This window comes from Salmo salar, chromosome 02 (assembly GCF_965601325.2).
Source record: "Salmo salar chromosome 02, fSalSal1, whole genome shotgun sequence".
Taxonomy (NCBI): Eukaryota; Metazoa; Chordata; class Actinopteri; order Salmoniformes; family Salmonidae; genus Salmo; species Salmo salar.
The window spans coordinates 50,767,263-50,788,155 of NC_138292.1; the positions used below are offsets into that span (position 1 = coordinate 50,767,263).

General features: G+C 41.9%; 1 protein-coding gene across 3 annotated transcripts in view; it reads right to left on the minus strand.

The window, feature by feature from the left end:
- The window catches only part of LOC106585154 (mitogen-activated protein kinase kinase kinase kinase 3), a 117,196-nt gene that overhangs the window by 85,910 nt on the left and 10,393 nt on the right, over positions 1 to 20,893 (minus strand). The gene's annotated exons all lie outside the window — the stretch shown is intronic.

Below are 20,893 nucleotides of genomic sequence, written 5' to 3' on the forward strand. Positions count from 1 at the left end.
TCCCAGTCTGCTTTGCCCGCATGCTTCAAGATTGCCTTCTTGGGTACAGGAACAATGCTAGCAAAGGTAACTGAACTAAATGACTACTGCCCCGTAGCACTCACTTCTGTCATCACGAAATGCTTTGAGAGACTAGTCAAGGATCATATCACCTCCACCTTACCTGTCACCCTAGACTCACTTCAAATTGTTACCGCCCCAATAGGTCCACAGACAACGCAATCGCCATCACACTGCCCTATCCCATCTGGACAAGAGGAATACCTATGTAAGAACGCTGTTCATTAACTATAGCTCAGCACTCAATGCCATAGTACCTTCCAAGCTCATCATTAAGCTGGAGGCCCTGGGTCTCAACCCCGCCCTGTGCAATTGGGTCCTGAACTTTCTGATGGGCCTCCCCAGGTGGTGAAGATAGGAAACAACACCTCCACTTCACTGATCCTCAACATTGGGGCCCCACAAGGGTGCGTGCTCAGCCCTCTCCTGTACTCCCTGTTCACCCATGACTGCGTGGCCATGCATGCCTCCAACTCAATCATCAAGTTTGCAGACAACACAACAGTAGTGGGCTTGATTACCAACAACGACGAGACAGCCTACAGGGAGGAGGTTAAGGAACTCGGGGTGTGGTGTCAGGAAAACAACCTCTCACTCAATGTCAACAACACAAAGGAGATGATCGTGGACTTCAGGAAACAGCAGATGGAGCAACCCCCTATCCACAATGACAAGACAGCAGTGGAGAAGGTGGAACGTTTTAAGTTCACAGACAAACTGAAATGATCCACCCACACAGACAGTGTTATGAAGAAGGCGCAACAGCGCCTCTTCAACCTCAGGAGGCTAAAGAAATTTGTCGGGCTGTATCACCGCCTGGTACGGCAACTGCATCGCCCACAACCGTAAGGCTCTCCGAGGGTGGTGCGGTCTGCACAACGCATCACCGGCAGCCAACTACTTGCCCTCCAGGAATCCTCCAGCACCCAATGTCACAGGAAAGCCAAAAAGATCAACAACGACAACTACCACCTGAGCCACTGCCTGTTCACCCCACTACCATCCAGAAAGCGAGGTCAGTACAGGTGCATTAAAGCTGGGACCGAAAGACTGAAAAACAGCTTCTATCTCAACACCATCAGACTGTTAAACAGCCATCACTAACACAGAGAGGCTGCTGCCTACATTGAGACTCAATCACTGGCCACTTTAAAAAAGGGAACACTAGTCACTTTAATAATACCACTTTAATAATGTTTACATATCTTGCATCACTCATCTCATATGCTTATACTGTATTTTATACCATCTATTGCATCTTGTCTATGCCGCTCTGCCATTGCTCATCCATATATTTATACAGTTGAAGTCAGAAGTTTACATACACTTAGGTCATTTTTCAACCACTCCACAAATTTCACAAACTATAGTTTTGACAAGTCGGTTAGGACATCTACTTTGTGCATGACACAAGTAATTTTTTCCAACAATTGTTTACAGACAAATTATTTCACATATAATTCACTGGATAACAATTTCAGTGGGTCAGAAGTTTACATACACTATACTATGTTGGCTGTGCCTTTAAAGAGCTTAGAAAATGCCAGAAAATGATGTCATGGCTTTAGAAGCTTCTGATAGGCTAATTGATATAACTTGAGTCAACTGGAGGTGTACCTGTGGATGTATATCAAGGCCTACCTTCAAACTCAGTGCCTCTTTGCTTGACATCATGGGAAAATCAAAAGAAATCAGCCAAGACCTCAGAAAAAAAATTGTTGACCTCGACAAGTCTGGTTCATCCTTCGGAGAAATTTCCAAATGCCTGAAGGTACCACGTTCATCTGTACAAACAATAGTACGCAAGTATAAACACCATGGGACCACGCAGCCGTCATACCGCTCAGGAAGGAGAAGCATTCCGTCTCCTAGAGATGAACGTACTTTGTTGCGAAAAGTCAAAAATATCTATATACACAGTAAAACGAGTCCTATATCGACATAACCTGAAAGGCCGCTCAGCAAGGTTGAAGCCACTGCTCCAAAACCGCCATAAAAAAAAGCCAGACTATGGTTTGCAACTGCACATGGGGACAAAGATCATACTTTTTGGAGAAATGTCCTCTGGTCTGATGAAACAAAAATAGAACTGTTTGGTCATAATGACAATCGATGTTTGGAGGAAAAAGGGGGAGGCTTGCAAGCTGAAGAACACCATCCCAACCATGAAGCAAAGGGATGGCAGCATCATGTTGTGGGGGTGCTTTGCTGCAGGAGGGACTGGTGAACTTCACAAAATAGATGGCATCATGAGGGTGGAAAATTATGTGGATATATTGAAGCAACATCTCAAGACATCAGTCAGGAAGTTAAAGTTTGGTCGCAAATGGGTCTTCCAAATGGACAATGACCCCAAGCATACTGCCAAAGTTGTGGCAAAATGGATTAAGGACAACAAAGTCAAGGTATTGGAGTGGCCATCACAAAGCCCTGACCTCAATCCTATAGAAAATTTGTGGGCAGACCTGAAAAGGCGTGTGCGAGCAAGGAGGCCTACAAACCTGACTCAGTTACACCAGCTCTGTCAGGAGGAATGGGTCAAAATTCACCCAACTTATTGTGGGAAGGTTGTGGAAGGCTTGTGGAAGGCCGAAACGTTTGATCCAAGTTAAACAATTTAAAGGCAATGTTACCAAATGCTAATTGAGTGTATGTAAACTGACCCACTGGGAATGTGATGAAATAAATAAAAGTTGAAATAAATCCTTCTCTCTACTATTATTCTGACATTTCACATTCTTAAAATAAAGTGGTGATCCTAACTGACCTAAAACAGGGAATGTTTACTAGGATTAAATGTCGAAAAACTGAGTTTAAATGTATTTGGCTAAGGTGTATGTAAACTTCCGACTTCAACTGTGTGTATATATTCTTATTCCATTCCTTTACTTAGATTTGTGTGTATTAGATATTTGTTGTGGAATTGTTATATTACACTGTCGGAACTAGCAGTACAAGCATTTCGCTACACTCGCAATAACATCTGCTAACCATGTGTAGATGACCAAAACAATTTGATTTGATTTAATAAAGGCAGACATTTAGCAGGCAGATTCAAAGGTTAATCAAAATTGGTTTAGGATTAGGGTTTAGTTTAGGAGGGGTGAGTTAAGTTAGATAATAGGTGACAGAAGGTCTATAGCACCATCACCTAGCCTTCTGGGGTCAAGAGGCTATGTTCCAATAAATGCAATATATTGTGCACGCATTTGAAGTTGTACAGTATGAAACAAGTCGCTGTCATGTTGATCCACCTATCCAGGCTTTTCAGATGTCTGATCGTCAAGGGCCACTTGCAAAGGGCAGAGAACAAGACTCTATAGCTCTCAACAGAACATCATTTCAGTAACCCTGAACCAAGAAAATCACGCAAAGTACTTGATTAGATTCTGGGGGGAGAGGTGTTAGATATAAGCCGGAATGTCTTTGGTGGCTCCATACCCCTCTCTGAAAGTCTCAAGGGCCAAAATGTCACATCCCCGTCCCGAAATTCAAAGGATGCCCCACCCTGCGAAATTGTGATTCCTCGATATAACCAGTGACTCAAACTCAATGTTCTGGAACTATGTTCCTCGCTAGTCATCGCATCCCAGTCTGTTGATAGACGCCTTAATTACATTTATGTTACGTAGTCTTTCCATGAGTGATTAAAGCAAATTAGCTTACAGTAAATGCCACTGCAAGCACACACTCTGCAACATTCCACAACCAACATTACCCAACCTTCCACCACCATCACAGTGGCAAAGAAGAGGAAAAGCAGCAGCAGACAGGTCATGAAACCTTTACTCTGACTGGCCCACACCTATTTCTACTCCGAGTTCTCTAAGAACTCCAACACCCACTTCTTCCAACCTTCCCCTGCAGGCTGCCCATGCCTCTTTTCCCACAGACCCCAACCGCTCCAGCACCACTCAACCAAGGCAACACAGGTGCAAGGTACAGATGGAGGCAAAATCATTACCCACCGCTGTCACAGGGGTAAAGGGGCAGGCCATGAAACCTTTACTAACACCTGTCTAAGAACTCCAACCTCTACTCCTTCTGCCAACCTTCCCCCTGCAGGCTGCCACCCCCAATCGGGAACGCTGACCCAACTCTCCTCCATCCCAGTGACATGTACTCAGTCTAGCTCAGGCAGCACAGGTGCAGGGCACAGCAGGGCATTTGGCTGCCATCTCAGGTAATTACAGCCTGAGAAAATGGACCCACAGGGTTCGCACCGACTGTAGAGGAGAATCTGGAGCAACTCTTTCTTTGCACCAGGGCAGATTTTCACTGCATTTAGAGAAAAGGAGATAGAGATAAAACATGTATCTATGTTCACGGCAATGTGTGTCCGTGTTGCTTTTGGATGTCGTCAATTATAGCGGTTTTGTCGTGTTTAATGTGTGATGTAATTACTGTCATTGTTCGTAAGAATAACGGATGGGAAAATTATCCAGAAATGAAGAGACATGTTTTCTGTCTGATCAATCTAGTCCTGAATGTCAAAACTCAAACATCAGAGAGATGTCAGGAGGGAGACTAAAAAGAGGACGCTCATGGCAGAATTGGGTCATTTAATGTGAAAATGGAGCAACTAATGACCCTGACGTTGTGGACTTTCCTGAAATGTAATCCATAGAAATGTCCTTTGGAGGAAAGATGTTTATCATATATTTCACATCGGTCTCCAAATGGATTATGGAGAAATAAGTAATATTTTGTTCCATTTTCACACAGAATGACCCTATTTCCCTTCTGCATGCCTACTCAAAGCAGTGCTTGCATGCCTGCTCATAGCAGTGCTGTGGAATTCCACACACTTCCTGGTCTGAGTGAAACAATACCTACCATTGATCCAGCAGCTTTGTTTACAAAGGGAGTATGACAGATAGGGGTGGCTAATGTTAACTTTTCATGGTGAGGAAAGAGAAGACCTCTTTTGAACTTGTACTCACAGTGAAGAGAAGGCATCCATGCAGTATTTAACGTGTTAAAGGGATAGATCACTCAAATTACAAAATGGAATGCATTGACTTGCATTGTAGTTGTCCCTTAAATGCTAAAAAGTTAGCACTTGGAGACAGTTGCCAGGTAAACAAAACCAAAGCAAGACACCTTGTTCATAGACTGCTTACAAGGTAAGGAAACCAATAGATAATTTTGTAATTTGGGTGAACTAACCCTTTAACATTTTCCTGAGTCAAGTAAAACCGGTGTATGGTTTTGGGTAGCAACCATAAAAAAATACCAAGTAGACTCACATCTGAAATATGTAACCCACAAAAATGTAAACCAAATACTGCCAAAGATTTTAAACGTAGGTTTGATAGAATCCAGCCGAGTTAGTGTACTTATGACAGACACTCAGAATGACATATTTCTAATATAATAAAACATGTCACTTAGTAGATGCTTTATATCCAAAGCGACTTATAGTTCAGTAAGTGCATGTGATCACTGGGGGAATTGAACCGGTGATATTGACGTTGCTAGCGCAATGTCTTCCAACTTCAAGGCTTGATGAACTAGTCTCTAAAATCCAACCCTAGGCAACAGTGACTAGGGTCTGGTTTCAATGACGGACTCCTTTGGCAACTTCGATAAGAAAAAATTATAATAATTCCAGGGTGGGTTCTCTTCAGAAAGACAACTTTCCCCACAAATCACGAGGCAGACATGCCAGAACGCCGCAATTCGAAACTAAAGTTTGCAGGCAAAACCTTTGCAGTGGTTTTAGTGAAGGTAGCTGAAGCAAAATAGCCACTTGTGAAATGCACTCACTGATCTCCATCTTGCTAGCTACTGTTTTGTATTTTATTCAAGCAGATAAGATAGTGCCGTACGGCACTATCTAAAGAGTCCATCATTGAAACCATACCCTAAATCACTGTTGCTTAGGGTTGGGTTTTCAAGACTACTGAAGAACAGGTTCGTTAAGAGCTCAGGGGGAGCATTTCCTCAGCTTTCTAAAAAACTGATCCAAATGTAGCATGAATCGGTTATGAAATTGATTCAAACGTTACGAATCGGCAGTTCACAAAAATGTTTTGCTCATATTACTTTATACCTTTACGAAAATACCTAATCTTTGGTGTGTCAGTGTCGAACTAACCAACTGTGTTAACAGTCATTGATCAACAAGTCATTTTGCATGCCAAACAACCCAAACATTATCAGTAGCCTAGTCAAACTGTGCGCTGCTTCGCACGCTGACCAAGTGGTAGGCCGTGCATCACCTTCAGCATTAAAACATTTGTAAAATGGCTTGCGCATTATTAGGCTTTATTAGTTGAGTGACAACCAATGTAATTTGCTAGGTTATTGTAATCAAATGCGCTGTTGAAAGTTGTGTTTACAGGAATAAAGTAGCCTAAGCTACTGCCTGTGAAATGTCTCTCATCTGACTATAGTCTACCTGTTGATCAGGGCTTAGGCTACATTCCATTTTCGATTGTTCAGGTTTACCATCAGCAATAGTTTTGGTAGTTTTGCTTTAAACATTCAGTGTCAGGTCCTTTATATAGATATACAGGGTAAAGTTGCTACTTTCATAACGAGGACAGAAAACCTCCAAAAGGTCTGAACCATTAGATTTTGAGATGGGGCGTGAAACCCAAAGTTGTGCTATATGTTCATTGGCTATGTCAGATTTTTTTTAAAGAGAAAAATGTATTACATTACTAGCTCAAACACTGTGAATCTGCAAAAATGACTAATTAATTAGTGGGTGATGTCGATTTCAGATCAAAAAGCAAACATTGCCCCCCTTATCTGATAGTGGGGTGGTGGTAGATGCCCTGTTTCCATTATGGCTCAGCACAGGTGCCTACACATACTGTACACATGTATATAATTCTCACACACAGACAGACAGACAGACGGGGAGAGAGAGAGGTCAGCTCAGATAGATCCAGCTCAGAGAGGCCTAGCACATGGCCAGGGAAGGCCTAGCACACGGGGCCTTCCCTGTGGGCCTTCCCTGTAGCTCAGTTGGTAGAGCATGGTGTTTGCAACACCAGGGTTGTGGGTTCGATTCCCCGGGGGGCCAGCACAGAAAAAAATAAATAATGTATGAAATGTATGCATTCACTACTGTAAGTCGCTCTGGATAAGAGCGTCTGCTAAATGACTAAAATGTAAAATGTAAATGAGTTCCATCAGCAGCGGTTTTGAATTTAGAATGGAAAATTAATGTGTTTATGCAACAAATGTTCGTGCACTGAATCGTTTTGTACCGAATTGCTTTGATTAGTTCATCTAATCAAACCGCATCTCACCGAATCAATTCAAAGTAAAACGTATCGTTCCTGTATCGTATCAGAGGCCAATAGATACGTATTGAATCGTCTTGAAAGGGAAAGATGCACATCCTTACTGCTAACTATAGCCAGAAAGACAGAAAAGGGGTAGATGGGGGGCCTAAAGGGTGCTAAGACAGAAAAGGAGGCCTTTTATTATTCTAAGCATTTGACTCCTGAATAGGGTGTTTTAGATGATTCCAGGATGTGGATACAAGTTCATACAAAGTGCCTGTGAACGACAGTCTATTGTGATTTCAGTGTCTGACCATTAACTCCATTCTGTAATGTTAGAAATATTTATTCATTATTTAAAAGCTCCTTTATAATGCCTACATAGAGATGTCATAAGCATGTAATTCAAGCACAAAATAAGGAGACGGGTTTAGGGTCTGGTTATGTGACATCATTTGTCAACATGTTATGTAATGTCAATTAAGTAGTGTCTATGACCACCTTATGTAGCTCGGCATTATGACAACACATTTAAACAACGTGTTAGGCTATTTTAAAGCAGTTGTGACATAAGCATTTATGAACCGCTCATATACCTCTTATGAATGTGTTATGAAGGCCTTATGTACGTACCCTTGAAATAAAGCACTGCCGACGATGTATCAGAGCCAGAGGTGTTCAAAGTCAGGGTTGTGAGCCCCGGTTGGTCCGCATGGGGAGATTCCAATCTCGGCGCTGTGATAGCGGAACAGGAAGGGACAATGGCCCAGTTGTGGGACTCAGGTAAATAATTGATGAAAAATTCTAAGTGTGAAAGGATTGGGTGACAAGATTTATGAGGGTTCGTTGAGGAAAAGAACATTGGTGCCGTCTTGTGTTTCGCAACAGGCTTTTTATACAAAGACAGTTAATTGATACTGTAATATATATGCTTTGTATTGACACATGAAAAGGATGGCCTCAGTCTACTAGCTAAGGGTAGACTTTTGATTTTATTCTCATACCATGAGAAAGACATGCCAAGAGATATATAGGCCTACCAAGAGATGAATGGCGAGGGATAGAGAGAAAAGAGATAGAGATCTCAACAGTCAGAATATGTAACAGTTTAGTATCTAATAGGCTAGGAAGAGGAGAAGAGGGAACGGGAGAGGCAGAGAAAGAGAGAAACAGAGAGAGAGAGAGAGTAGTACGTGTTGTGAAGAAGGCAGGCCAACAAGGCTCAAGACAAGAGGATTAGTAAGCTAAAGTGTTAATCACCTTAACCAAATTAAACGCATCCCTCCATAGCCGTGCCTCCGGATGGCTTAAATGGACTGAGATGACTGGATGCCAAGTAGGCTCTTCACTACACTCTCTCTACACAATGGCTGCTGCTGGACCACATCCAGTCAATGTCTATTCAAAGTTCGGCCCCAAACTTCAAAGAGTTCCGGTTGAGCTGAACTTGGGGTGTATTCAGTGCACACCGTAGCAAACTGTTTCGCAACGATAGTTTCTATTGGACAAATTCAGGTAGGTCCCTCCTCGTTTCATTTGTTTTCTTCTGTTTGGTTTCTAGTGAATACACCCCTGAAAGTTAAGGTAGCAGATGAAATGCAGTACTTCCTGAAACGCAGGAAAATCAATTGGCCCTGTTGGAATACTTCAAATGCATCCTTCCCTCCTCCCTTTCTTGAAGTAATCACAGATCGGAATTGGTTGGATCAGTGAAAGTAATGGGGTGGTAACCTTGCTTTCATCTATCCAATCACTTATAGATCTGTTGATTACCTCAAAGAAACAAGGAAGGATGCATTTAAGTATTCTAACAAGGCCATTGAGTTTGAAGGAGGCCTAGCTCTGTCTGAAGAGACCTGCACTCTCCCTCTCACTATATCTCTCTTGTCCACGTTCTTTCTCTCCCTCTCACTTTCCCTCTCATTCTCTCACTCTTTATCTATCTGCCTCCCTCGCCCTCCTCAATTTTTCCTCTTTCCATCCCAACTCTACACTGACACACTGCCTCCCCGGACAATAGGGCTTCCTCAGATTGTTGAAATCAATACAAAACCATTTTCTAGACGCATAGAAGCCGCAGAACTATCAAAACAACCCAACCCAAGCCTGACATACTGTCCAAACAGGCAGTTCAGCAATTTAAAAGGAGTGGGAGGACGTTTTCCCCACTCTGGTCAGTCTCAATGGAGGAAAGGAGAGAGAAGGGACAGTGAGAGGCAGACCCTCTGCTGCTCACTCACTCCCTCCCTCCCTCCCTCCCTCCCTCCCTCCCTCCCGTTGAGACTGACCAACAGATGCAGGTACAGTGCCATTTAGTCCAGTAAAATAAAAAGCTGTGTCTCGCAAGTGATAGAACAACGGATCTATTTTGTTATCAAAGCTTGAGTTTTGAATTACAATATGGTCTTAAATATGGCTGTGTTAATACAGTATATGGCCTACTGCACAAACTTCAGTCCTACAGAACTGTTTTTATTAATGTTGCATAGGCTTATATTTTAAGTCATGTTTAGAAAAAAATCTGAGCAGTACATCTCGGCTTGCTTTTTAACTGCAAAAGTGATCTTGACTTAGAAAAGGTTGGTGATCACTGCTATAGGCAGTACAAGCCTATGGGAAATAATAATTTTGGCCGCGATGGAGGTCACCGTTTCTGTATAGAGCAAGTTTACAAGGTGTTTGTGGGGGCTGCATGTTGTGGTAATTTGGCCATTCTGTGGCTCCAGGGGAGTTATCTATACAGCTTGCCAGGTGCGGGCGCAACTGAAATGCCACGCTTGGGCCATGGATCCGGATCTGGAGGCAAAAGTGAAGTGCCACTTACAGCTTACCACAGTACAGTAGGCTACTGGCAACATGTTCCTCCACCGTGTGACTCATAGAAATGACAAATCTTGCATTCGGGGCTTTCCAGCAGTCGCCGTGGCTTTTATACATTTTACATTTACATTTTAGTCATTTAGCAGACGCTCTTATCCAGAGCAACTTACAGTAGTGAATGCATACATTTCATACATTTTTTTTCTCCCCCCCCCGTACTGGTCCCCCGTGGGAAATGAACCCACAACCCTGGCGTTGCAAACACCATGCTCTACCAACTGAGCCACATGGGACATAGGAAGCATAAGCTGTACAATTGTAAACTAACAAATTATGTTTCAAGTTAGAACTCATGTATATTTGTTAATATACAGCACCAACTACATAAATATATGTTAGGGTCGGTCCATTGTCTGCTACCTGGACTTGGTGTTAATTACAATAATAGTTAACACTTACTATCATGACCATGCTATAACACTCATGTCATAATCATAGGAATGTCATAATAGAGAGACACAGCTGTAAGTAGGGCCGGACGGTTTACTATATACCGGTATTTATGCACGGACCAGTTTGGGTTTTTACTTTACCTTCTATAACGGTATTTGAATGTTTGGTTTGTTAAATGTGATGCCGTGTGTAACATCCATTTTTATAGTTTACTCCGCTACTTGAGTCATCCCTCTCTATTTCTCTATGCCGCTTTCCACACAGACCTGGTCCCACCCTGTCACTCAAGGAGCGCATTTGTTGTTGCTTGACCACGAGACTCTTGCATTCAGTCTGCATGGTCAATGCAGCACATGCAGGACAACAATGTTGTTTACACTTCTTAACATACATCAACAAGCTAAAACATCCTGATACCAGTACTGGTGGAGGCCTAAATCAGCATGTTGTTTGTGCAACAGTATCTCCTAAATCAAAGAGGAATAGGTGAAGCATGAATATGTTGGCTAGATGAAGAAACATTTAATGTAGCCAAAGATTGTAGGGTCCCCTAGGAATCACTGACCATCACTTTGGTTTCTACCCTGTCACAATAATTCCTCCCTGGCATTTTCCTTTGTTGTAATGTCAAACAACACTGTATTCAAAGTGCCCACTATTTTTAAATTCTAACTATAGAATTAGAATAAACATTATATATATGAACAGAAATATAAACGCAACATGTAAAGTGTTGGTCCCATGTTTCATGAGCTGAAATAAAAGATCCCAGAAATGTTCCATATGCACTAAAAGCTTATTTCTCTCAAATGTTTTGCACAAATTTGTTTATATCCCTGTTAGTGAGCATTTCTCCTTTTCCAATATAATCTATCCACCTGACAGGTGTGGCATATTAATAAGCTGATTAAACAGCATGATCATTACACAGGTGCACCTTGTGCTGAGGACAATAAAAGGCCACTAAAATGTGCAGTCGTGTCACACAACCCACTGCCACAGATGTCTCAAATTGAGGGAGCGTGCAATTGCAATGCTGACTGGATGAGTCTCCACCAGAGCTGTTTCCAGAAATGTTAATTTCTCTACCATAAGCCACCTCCAACTTTGTTTTAGAGAATTTGGCAGTACGTCCAACTGGCCTCACAACCGCAGACCATATGTAACCACGCCAGCTCAGGACCTCCACATCTGGCTTTTTCACCTGCATGATCGTCTCAGACCAGCCACCCAGACAGCTGATGAAACTGTGGGTTTGCACAACCAAAGAATATCTGCACAAACTGCCTCAGGCTCATCTGCGTGCTCACCAGGGTCTTGATCGGACTGCAGTTTGGCATCGTAACCGGCTTCAGGGGGCAAATTCTCACCTTCGATGACCACTGGCACACTGGAGAAGTGTGCTCTTGACGGATGAATCCCCGTTTCAACTGTACCGTGCAGATGGCAGACAGCGTGTATGGCGTCGTGTGGTAGAGCGGTTTGATGATGTTAACATTGTGAACAGGGGTTATGGTATGGGCAGGCATAAGCTACGGGCAACAAACACAATTGCATTTTATTGATGGCAATTTCAATGCACAGAGATACGGTGACGAGATCCTGAGGCCCATTATCTGCCGCCATCACCTATCGTTTTTGCATAATAATGCACGGCAATGTCGCAAGGATCTGAACACAATTCCTGGAAGCTGAAGAAGTCCCAGTTCTTCCATGGCCTGCATACTCACCAGACATGTCACCCATTGAGCATGTTTGGGATGCTATGGATCGACGTGTACGACAGCATTTTCCAGTTTCCGCCACTATCCAGCAACTTTGCACAGCCATTGAAGAGGAGAGGGACATCATTCCACAGTCCACAATCAACAGCCTGATCAACTCTATGCGAAGGAGATGTGTCGCACTGCATGAGGCAAATGGTGGTCACATCAGATACCAGATACTGACTGGTTTTCTGATCCACACACCTACTTTTTTGTATTTTTATCTGTGACCAACAGATGCATTATCTGTATTCCCAGTCATGTGAAATCCATAGATTAGGGCCTAATTAATTTATTTAAATTGACTGATTTCCTTAAATGAACTGTAACTCAGAAAAAAATCTTTGAAATTGTTGCGTTTCAATTTTTGTTCAGTGTATTTCCATGATTCCAACAGTTCACCCAAGTGTTTTGATCTAAATTGCAAGTCAAATCGCAATTGTAACATTTGGTTAATAATAAGGCCTAGTTTTTTGGCCCATATCATACAGCCCTGTGTGGCAGTGTGGATATTATCTCAAATGAGTGCAGGAAATTCAGAAATGTATTGAAATGTAGGGAATTCTTTATGGTTGAAGTTGAATTGAACCGTATAAAACAAATCAGAATTATTAAGAAAGACTCATTGAAATCACTTAGAACGTATGTGTTGACACCCTAGGGTCACGTACTACTCAAAGCAAATTAAGAACTTTTATTAATCAAAACTAAAAATACCGTCCAATTTTTTTTAAATACGTCATATGATATTTTGGCCATATCGCCCAACTTATACTGAGTAGAGCTACTAATTATAAGCCATTTGTTAGCAAACAACTGCTATGGTGTCCATTACAATAACAGTTCAATTGAGTGAAGATGGCGCCAGAGGGGATGGCTGCAATTTTACGGGCTCTTAACCAACCGTGCTATTTTGTTTGTTTTTTCGCATTGTTTGTAACTTTTTGTACATAATGTTGCTGCTACCGTCTCTAATGACCAGAAAGAGCTTCTGGACATCAGAACAGCAATTACTCACCTTGAACTGAATGAAGAATTTTTCTTTAATGAGTCGGACGAGAGGGATTTACTCCAGAGAAGGCCCTCATCCCGTTACTCGCAGGAGAAAGAGACAGAGATATCGCGGAAGAGATCGGGGTGCCTTGTAAGGATCCGGCGACTAGTGGCTAATCTGCCGGAAGCACCAGTGACTCGGTCAATAAAAAAAGTGGTCAGACGAAGCAGATTCTAAGCTACAGGACTGTTTTGGGGCGGCAGGTAGCCTAGTGGTTAGAGCGTTGAGCCAGTAACCTAAAGGTTGCGGGATCGAATCCCAGAGCTGACAAGGTAAAAATCTGTCATTCTGCCCCTGAACACTGTTCCCCGGTAGGCCATCACTGTAAATAACAATTTGTTCTTAACTGACCACATCAGTCACTGGCTTCATCAATAAGTGCATCGATGACGTTGTCCCCACAGTGACTGTACATACATACCCCAACCAGAAGCCATGGATTACAAGCAACGTCCGCACTGAGCTAAAGGGTAGAGCTACCGCTTTCAAGGAGCAAGACTCAAACCCAGAAGCTTATAAGAAATCCCGCTATGCCCTCCGACGAACCATCAAACAGGCAAAGCGTCAATACAGGACACCAGCTCTGATGCTCGTCGGATGTGGCAGGGCTTGCAAACTATTACAGACTACAAAGGGAAGCACAGCCGCGAGCTAAATTACTTCTATGCTTGCTTCGAGGCAAGTAACACTGAAACATGCATGAGAACATCGCTGTTCCGGACGACTGTGTGATCACGCTCTCCACTGCCGATGTGAGTAAGACCTTTATAGAGGTCAACATTCACAAGGCCGCAGGGCCAGACGGATTACCAGGACGTGTACTCCGAGCATGCGCTGACCAACTTGCAAGTGTCTTCACTGACATTTTCAACCTCTCCCTGTCTGAGTCTGTAATACCAACATGTTTCAAGCTGACCACCATAGTCCCCGTGCCCAAGAACACTAAGGTAACCTGCCTAAATGACTTCTGACCTGCAACACTCAAGTCTGTAGCCGTGAAAATATTTGAAAGGCTGGTCATAGCTCACAACACCATTATCCCAGAAACCCTAGGCCTACTCTAATTTGCGGACCGCCCCAACCAATCCACAGATGATGCCATCTCTATTGCACTCCACACTGCCCTTTCACACTTGGACAAAAGAAACACCTACATGAGAATGCTGTTCATTGACTACAGCTCAGCGTTCAACACCATAGTGCCCTCAAAGCTCATCACTAAGCTAAGGACCCTGGGACTAAACACCTCCCTCTGCAACTGGATCCTGGACTTCCTGACGGGCTGCCCCCAGGTGGTAAGGGTATGTAACAACACATCCACCACGCTGATCCTCAACAAGGGGGCCCCTCAGGGGTGAGTGCTCAGTCCTCATCTGTACTCCCTGTTCACCCATGACTGTATGGCCAGGCACAACTCCAACACCATCATTAAGTTTGCTGATGACACAACAGTTGCCTGATCACTGACAACGACGAGACAGCCTATAGGGAGGAGGTCAGAGACCTGGCCGTGTGGTGCCAGGACAACAACCTTTTACGCTGCTGCTACTCTCTGTTTATCATATATGCATAGTCACTTAACTATACATTCATGTACATACTACCTCAATTGGCCCGACCAACCAGGCTCTAACCAACAGTGCAAAAAAGGTATTAGGTGAACAATAGGTAAGTAAAGAAATAAAAACAACAGTAAAAAAAAGACGTGAAAAATAACAGTAGCGAGGCTAAATACAGTAGCGAGGCTATAACAGTAGCGAGGCTATATACAGGCACCGGTTAGTCGGGCTGATTTGAGGTAGTATGTAGATATGGTTAAAGTGACTATGCATATATGATAAACAGCGAGTAGCAGTAGCGTAAAAGAGGGGTTGGCGGGTGGTTGGTGGTGGGACACAATACAGATAGCCCGGTTAGGCAATGTGCGGGGGGAGGAACTCAGACATTTCGTTAGCATTTTTTCACATCCAAAAATGTTATCTTAAAGTCAAGGATGATAGACGATGAGGAATCTTATGGAGCCAAATGCAGCCACAGGGAGTAGGGTGAAGTTGCCCCTAGACACAGATCTCGGGTCAGTTGAGCATTTTCCCCATGAAATGTTAAGGTTAGGATTGGGTGATGGGCAGCTAGAGCTGTATCTAGGGGAATTTTTTTCCCTGGAGCGCAAAATGCTTTCACGTTGCAGCTAGGTAAATCACCACTACTAAGCCTCCTTGAGCCTCCTTAGTCTTGGTACTGCACTCATGCAAGTGTTTTCGGGAATGTGAACACATATAGGTAGGGTACATTCCCATGTTAGCAAATGTTCTCACTTGCATAGATGATGCTGATGACTGAAAACAACCCAGCAGCTATGAAATTGGCTGCAGGGTATAGGCAAAGAAAACAGATGAATGGAACAATTATGGCTTTCATTATTTCTGCATTTTGAATAGCAACTCTAACTAGGCAGTTTTAAAAAATGTCATCAACTGGGTTTTGTGAATATATTAATAATAAAATGCACTTCGAATTATTTTGGTGATCAACTCAATTGGCACTTTTTGACATACGGCGGGATCCGAAATTATTGATCATAAAATTTAACAAGAATGACTGTATAAAATAATGAAAATACTGAGCTATACTGTATGCAACAGAAATTATATTATTTTATACTAATACAATTGCTCAGAGAATTAGATTTTGTTCAACAAGTAATATTATTTTTCCTCAAAAAGGTAGGGGTCAAAATTATTGACACCCCTGTTTTCAATACCTCACCTTGCAAGGATAAGGGCACGGAGCATTTTTCTAAAATGTTTTATGAGTTGGAGAACACATTGGAAGGGATTCTTAGACCATTCCTACATACAGAATCAATCCAGATCCTTGATATCCTTTCTCTGTGCTTAAGGACTGCCTCCGGCTCTTCAATTCAAATCACAGGTTTTCAATGGGTTTCAAGTCCTGAGAGCGAAATGGTAATTTCTTTGTGGATTTTGATATGTGCTTGGGGTTATGGTCTTGCTGGAAAATCCACAAGTTTCAGCAACCAGGGTTTTGTCTAAAATGTCCTGGAACTGGGTAAAGTTAATGATGCCATTGACCTTAAAAAGAGCCCAAGGACCCAGTCATTTTTGCTCATCTTTATCAAGGGTGTCAATCATTTCTGACCTCACTGTAGTTTGATGGGCGAAACAGGGGGAAAAAAATATGGTATATTATAATGGATAAGGTAGGAAGCATTGTTTCTGGCCCAAAGACAATGAGTTACGTTGAGCACAAGATAGAGAGAGTAGGAAAATAGCCTAATTGTTTCTTTGTTTTTCAAATTCAGTCACATGACAAGGGCTTTCATCCTACTGCTTCCCTAGTAGCTCATTTTCTGGCCTAACTGCCCACTCTGGTGCTTGTAAGCTAAAGCCTTCAGAATGAAAAGATCGACGAGTGGGTTGAATCCCAACGTTGAAGTATGGATAGAAACTCATATGGCCAGTCATCTATGTACCTTTCATAAGGGGTAGAAAATAATCAAGCTTAGCCAAAGATTATGCAGAAAAAATATTGGGGTGCATTTCAAAACATGACCCACATTCACATAATAAGTTAAAACTGAGAAACCATTAACCGTGTAAGCCAGCATTTTTATCTTTGGGAGCCCCTTGAGCTATTGTTTTCTTGGGCCTGAAAATACAATTTGTTAAAGATAGGCTACTGTGAATGTAACAATAGGAAAACTAAAGTCATCATCTGTAAACTACTTTTCCTGTCCATCTTGATATATACACGGTACATTGTTAAATATAACAGTTCCTTATCTTTCATATCAGCGAGAGAGATATAGAGATAGATACAGTTGAAGTCGGAAGTTAACATACACTTAGGTTGGAGTCATTAAAACTTGTTTTTCAACACTCCACAAATTTCTTGTTTACAAACTATGGTTTTGGCAAGTCGGTTAGGACATCTACTTTGTGCATGACACAAGTAATTTTTCCAACATTATTTCACAATTCCAGTGGGTCAAAAGTTTACATACACTAAGCAGACTGTGCCTTTAAACAGCTTGGAAAATTCCAGAAAATTATGTCATAGCTTTAGAAGCTTCTGATAGGCTAATTGACATCATTTGAGTCAATTGGAGGTGTACCTGTGGATGTATTTCAAGGCCTACCTTCAAACTCAGTGCCTCTTTGCTTGACTTCATGGGAAAATCAAAAGAAAATCAGCCAAGATTTTGGTGTTTGGGCACGTCATTCAGACAGGAAATTGAGAAAAAAGGGGCCTATCCCTAAGAAGTTAAGGACAAAGTCATGGTATTGGAGTGGCCATCACAAAGCCCTTACCTCAATCCTATAGAAAATTTGTGGGCAGAACTGAAAAAGCGTGTGTGAGCAAGGAGGCCTACAAACCTGACTCGGTTACACAAGCTTTGTCAGGAGGAATGAGACGAAATTCACCCAACTTATTGTGGGAAGCTTGTGGAGGCAACCCGAAACGTTTGACCCAAGTTAAACAATTTAAAGGCAATGCTACCAAATACTAATTGAGTGTATGTAAACTTCTGACCCACTAGGAACATGAAAGAAATTAAATCTGAAATAAATCATTATCTCTACTATTATGCTGACATTTCACATTCTTAAAATAAAGTGGTGATCCCAACTCACCTAAGACAGGGAATTTTTACTAGGATTACATGTCAGGAATTGTGAAAAACTGAGTTTAAATGTATTTGGCTTGTATGTAAACTTCCGACTTCAACTATATATATTGATACGCACCTTTAAAGGTTAGGGTTCCCACATTGCCATATTTTCATGTTACAGCGCTTGTTTACGAAAAGAGAAGGAAGACAGAGTGGTCTACCTATGCAAATTAGCTATCTGCGTCTTCGAACACGCCACAAACGTGTTGTCACTGAAAAATACTAATCGGATGCAACTGTGTTAAAAACAGTAAGTGTGTACTTTACATTTCTGAAATTATTTATATGTGATATGAAAGTAGAGGGATTAATGTTTCTAGAACCATACCACAATTGAAAATCGATTCCCATTTAGATGGCGTATTTGGCTGTTTTTGCTTCCAGAACCAATTTGCCTTTTATAACCCATAGTGGCCGTTGACGGCCTTTCTTTAAATTCCTATAGCGGCTGCGAACAGCCTTGTTTTTCTGACAATAATATTTGTGACAATATCGCATAATTAACTTGCTAACAACCTGTTGTTGTATTCACATGGCTGTTGTCATCAACCAGAAACAGGGTATGCTGTCATTTGACTCTTCAACGTTCTTTTAACCTTTTATGGATAGGGGGCAGTATTTTCACGGCCGGATAAAAAACGTACCGATTTAATCTGATTATTACTCCTGCCCAGAAACTAGAATATGCATATAATTATTAGCTTTGGATAGAAAACACTCCAAAGTTTCTAAAACTGTTTGAATGGTGTCTGAGTATAACAGAACTCATTTGGCAGGCCAAAACCTGAGAAGATTCCTTACAGGAAGTGCCCTCTCTGACCATTTCTTGGCCTTCTACACTCTCTTTATTGAAAACTGAGGATCTCTGCTGTAACGTGACACTTCCTACGGCTCCCATAGGCTCTCAGATGGCGGCAAAACGCTGAATAATGCCTTTGCAGACCCAGGCTGAAAAACAGTAGCGCATTTGGATAGCGGTCGATGTGAGAACAATGAGACTGAGGCGCGTGCACGATGCGATACCATGTTTTTATTTTTTCGTCTTTGAACGAAAACAGGGTTTCCCGGTCGGAATATTATCGCTTTTTTAACGAGAAAAATCGCATAAAAATTGATTTTAAACAGCGGTTGACATGCTTCGAAGTACGGTAATGGAATATTTAGAATTTTTTTGTCACGAAACGTGTCGGGCGCGTAACCCTTCGTCACCCTTCGGATAGTGTCTTGAACGCACAACAAAACACCGCTATTTGGATATAACTATGGATTATTTGGAACCAAACCAACATTTGTTATTGAAGTAGAAGTCCCGGGAGTGCATTCTGACGAAGAACAGCAAAGGTAATACAATTTTTCTTATAGTAAATCTGACATTGGTGAGGGCTAAACTTGGTGGGTGTCTAAATAGCTAGCTCGTGATAGCGAGCTATCTACTCAGAATATTGCAAAATGTGCTTTCACCGAAAAGCTATTTTAAAATCGGACATAGCGATTGCATAAAGGAGTTCTGTATCTATAATTCTTAAAATAATTATGTTTTTTGTGAACGTTTATCGTGAGTAATTTAGTAAATTCACCGGAAGTTTGCGGGGGGTATGCTAGTTCTGAACGTCACATGCTAATGTAAAAAGCTGTTTTTTGATATAAATATGAACTTGATTGAACAAAACATGCATGTATTGTATAACATAATGTCCTAGGAGTGTCATCTGATGAAGATCATCAAAGGTTAGTGCTGCATTTAGCTGTGGTTTTGTTTTTTGTGACATTATATGCTAGCTTGAAAAATGGGTGTCTGATTATTTCTGGCTGGGTACTCTGCTGACATAATCTAATGTTTTGCTTTCGCTGTAAAGCCTTTTTGAAATCGGACAGTGTGGTTAGATAAAGGAGAGTCTTGTCTTTAAAATGGTGTAAAATAGTCATATGTTTGAAAAATGGAAGTTTTCGGATTTTCGAGGACTTCGTATTTCGCGCCACGCCCATCATTGGATATTGGAGCAGGTGTTCCGCTAGCGGAACGTCTAGAAGTAAGAGGTTTTAAACTTCATTACTCAAAATGACAGTGCCATGGCAGACAACCTTTCACTGTGAAAGAGGCTTTATCCATATTGGTTGGTGGTACGGATTCGCACACGTCCTTGCACTTGAAAAGCGATGACGTCGAGGTGAGTGAAATAAGTATACAGCAGATATACAGTGCATTCGGAAAGTATTCAGACCCTTTCCACATTTTGTTACGTTACAGCCTTATTATAAAATGGATTAAATTCATTTTTTTTCCCATCAATCTACACACAACATCCCATAATGACAAAGCCAAAACAGGTTTATAAAAATGTTTGCTAATGTATTAAAAGTAAATAACAGAAATACCTTATTTACATAAGTATTCAGACCATTTGCTATGAGACTTGAAATTGAGCTCAGGTGCATCCTGTTTTCATTGATCATCCTTGAGATGTTTCTACAACTTGGGGTTCATCTTTGGTAAATTAAATTGATTGCACGCACATGATTTGGAAAGGTACACAGCTGTCTATATAAAGGTCACAGAGTTGACAGTGCATGTCAGAGCAAAACCAAGCTATAAGGTCGAAGGAATTGTCGTAGAGCTCCGAGACAGGATTGTGTCGAGGCACAGATCCGGGAAAGGGTACCAAAAAAAAATGTCTGCAGCATTGAAGATCAAGAACACGGTGGCCTCCATCATTCTTATATGGAAGAAGTCTGGAACTAGGGCTGGGCGGTATACAGTATTTTACTATATACCAGTAGCCTTCCCTGTAGCTCAGTTGGTAGAGCA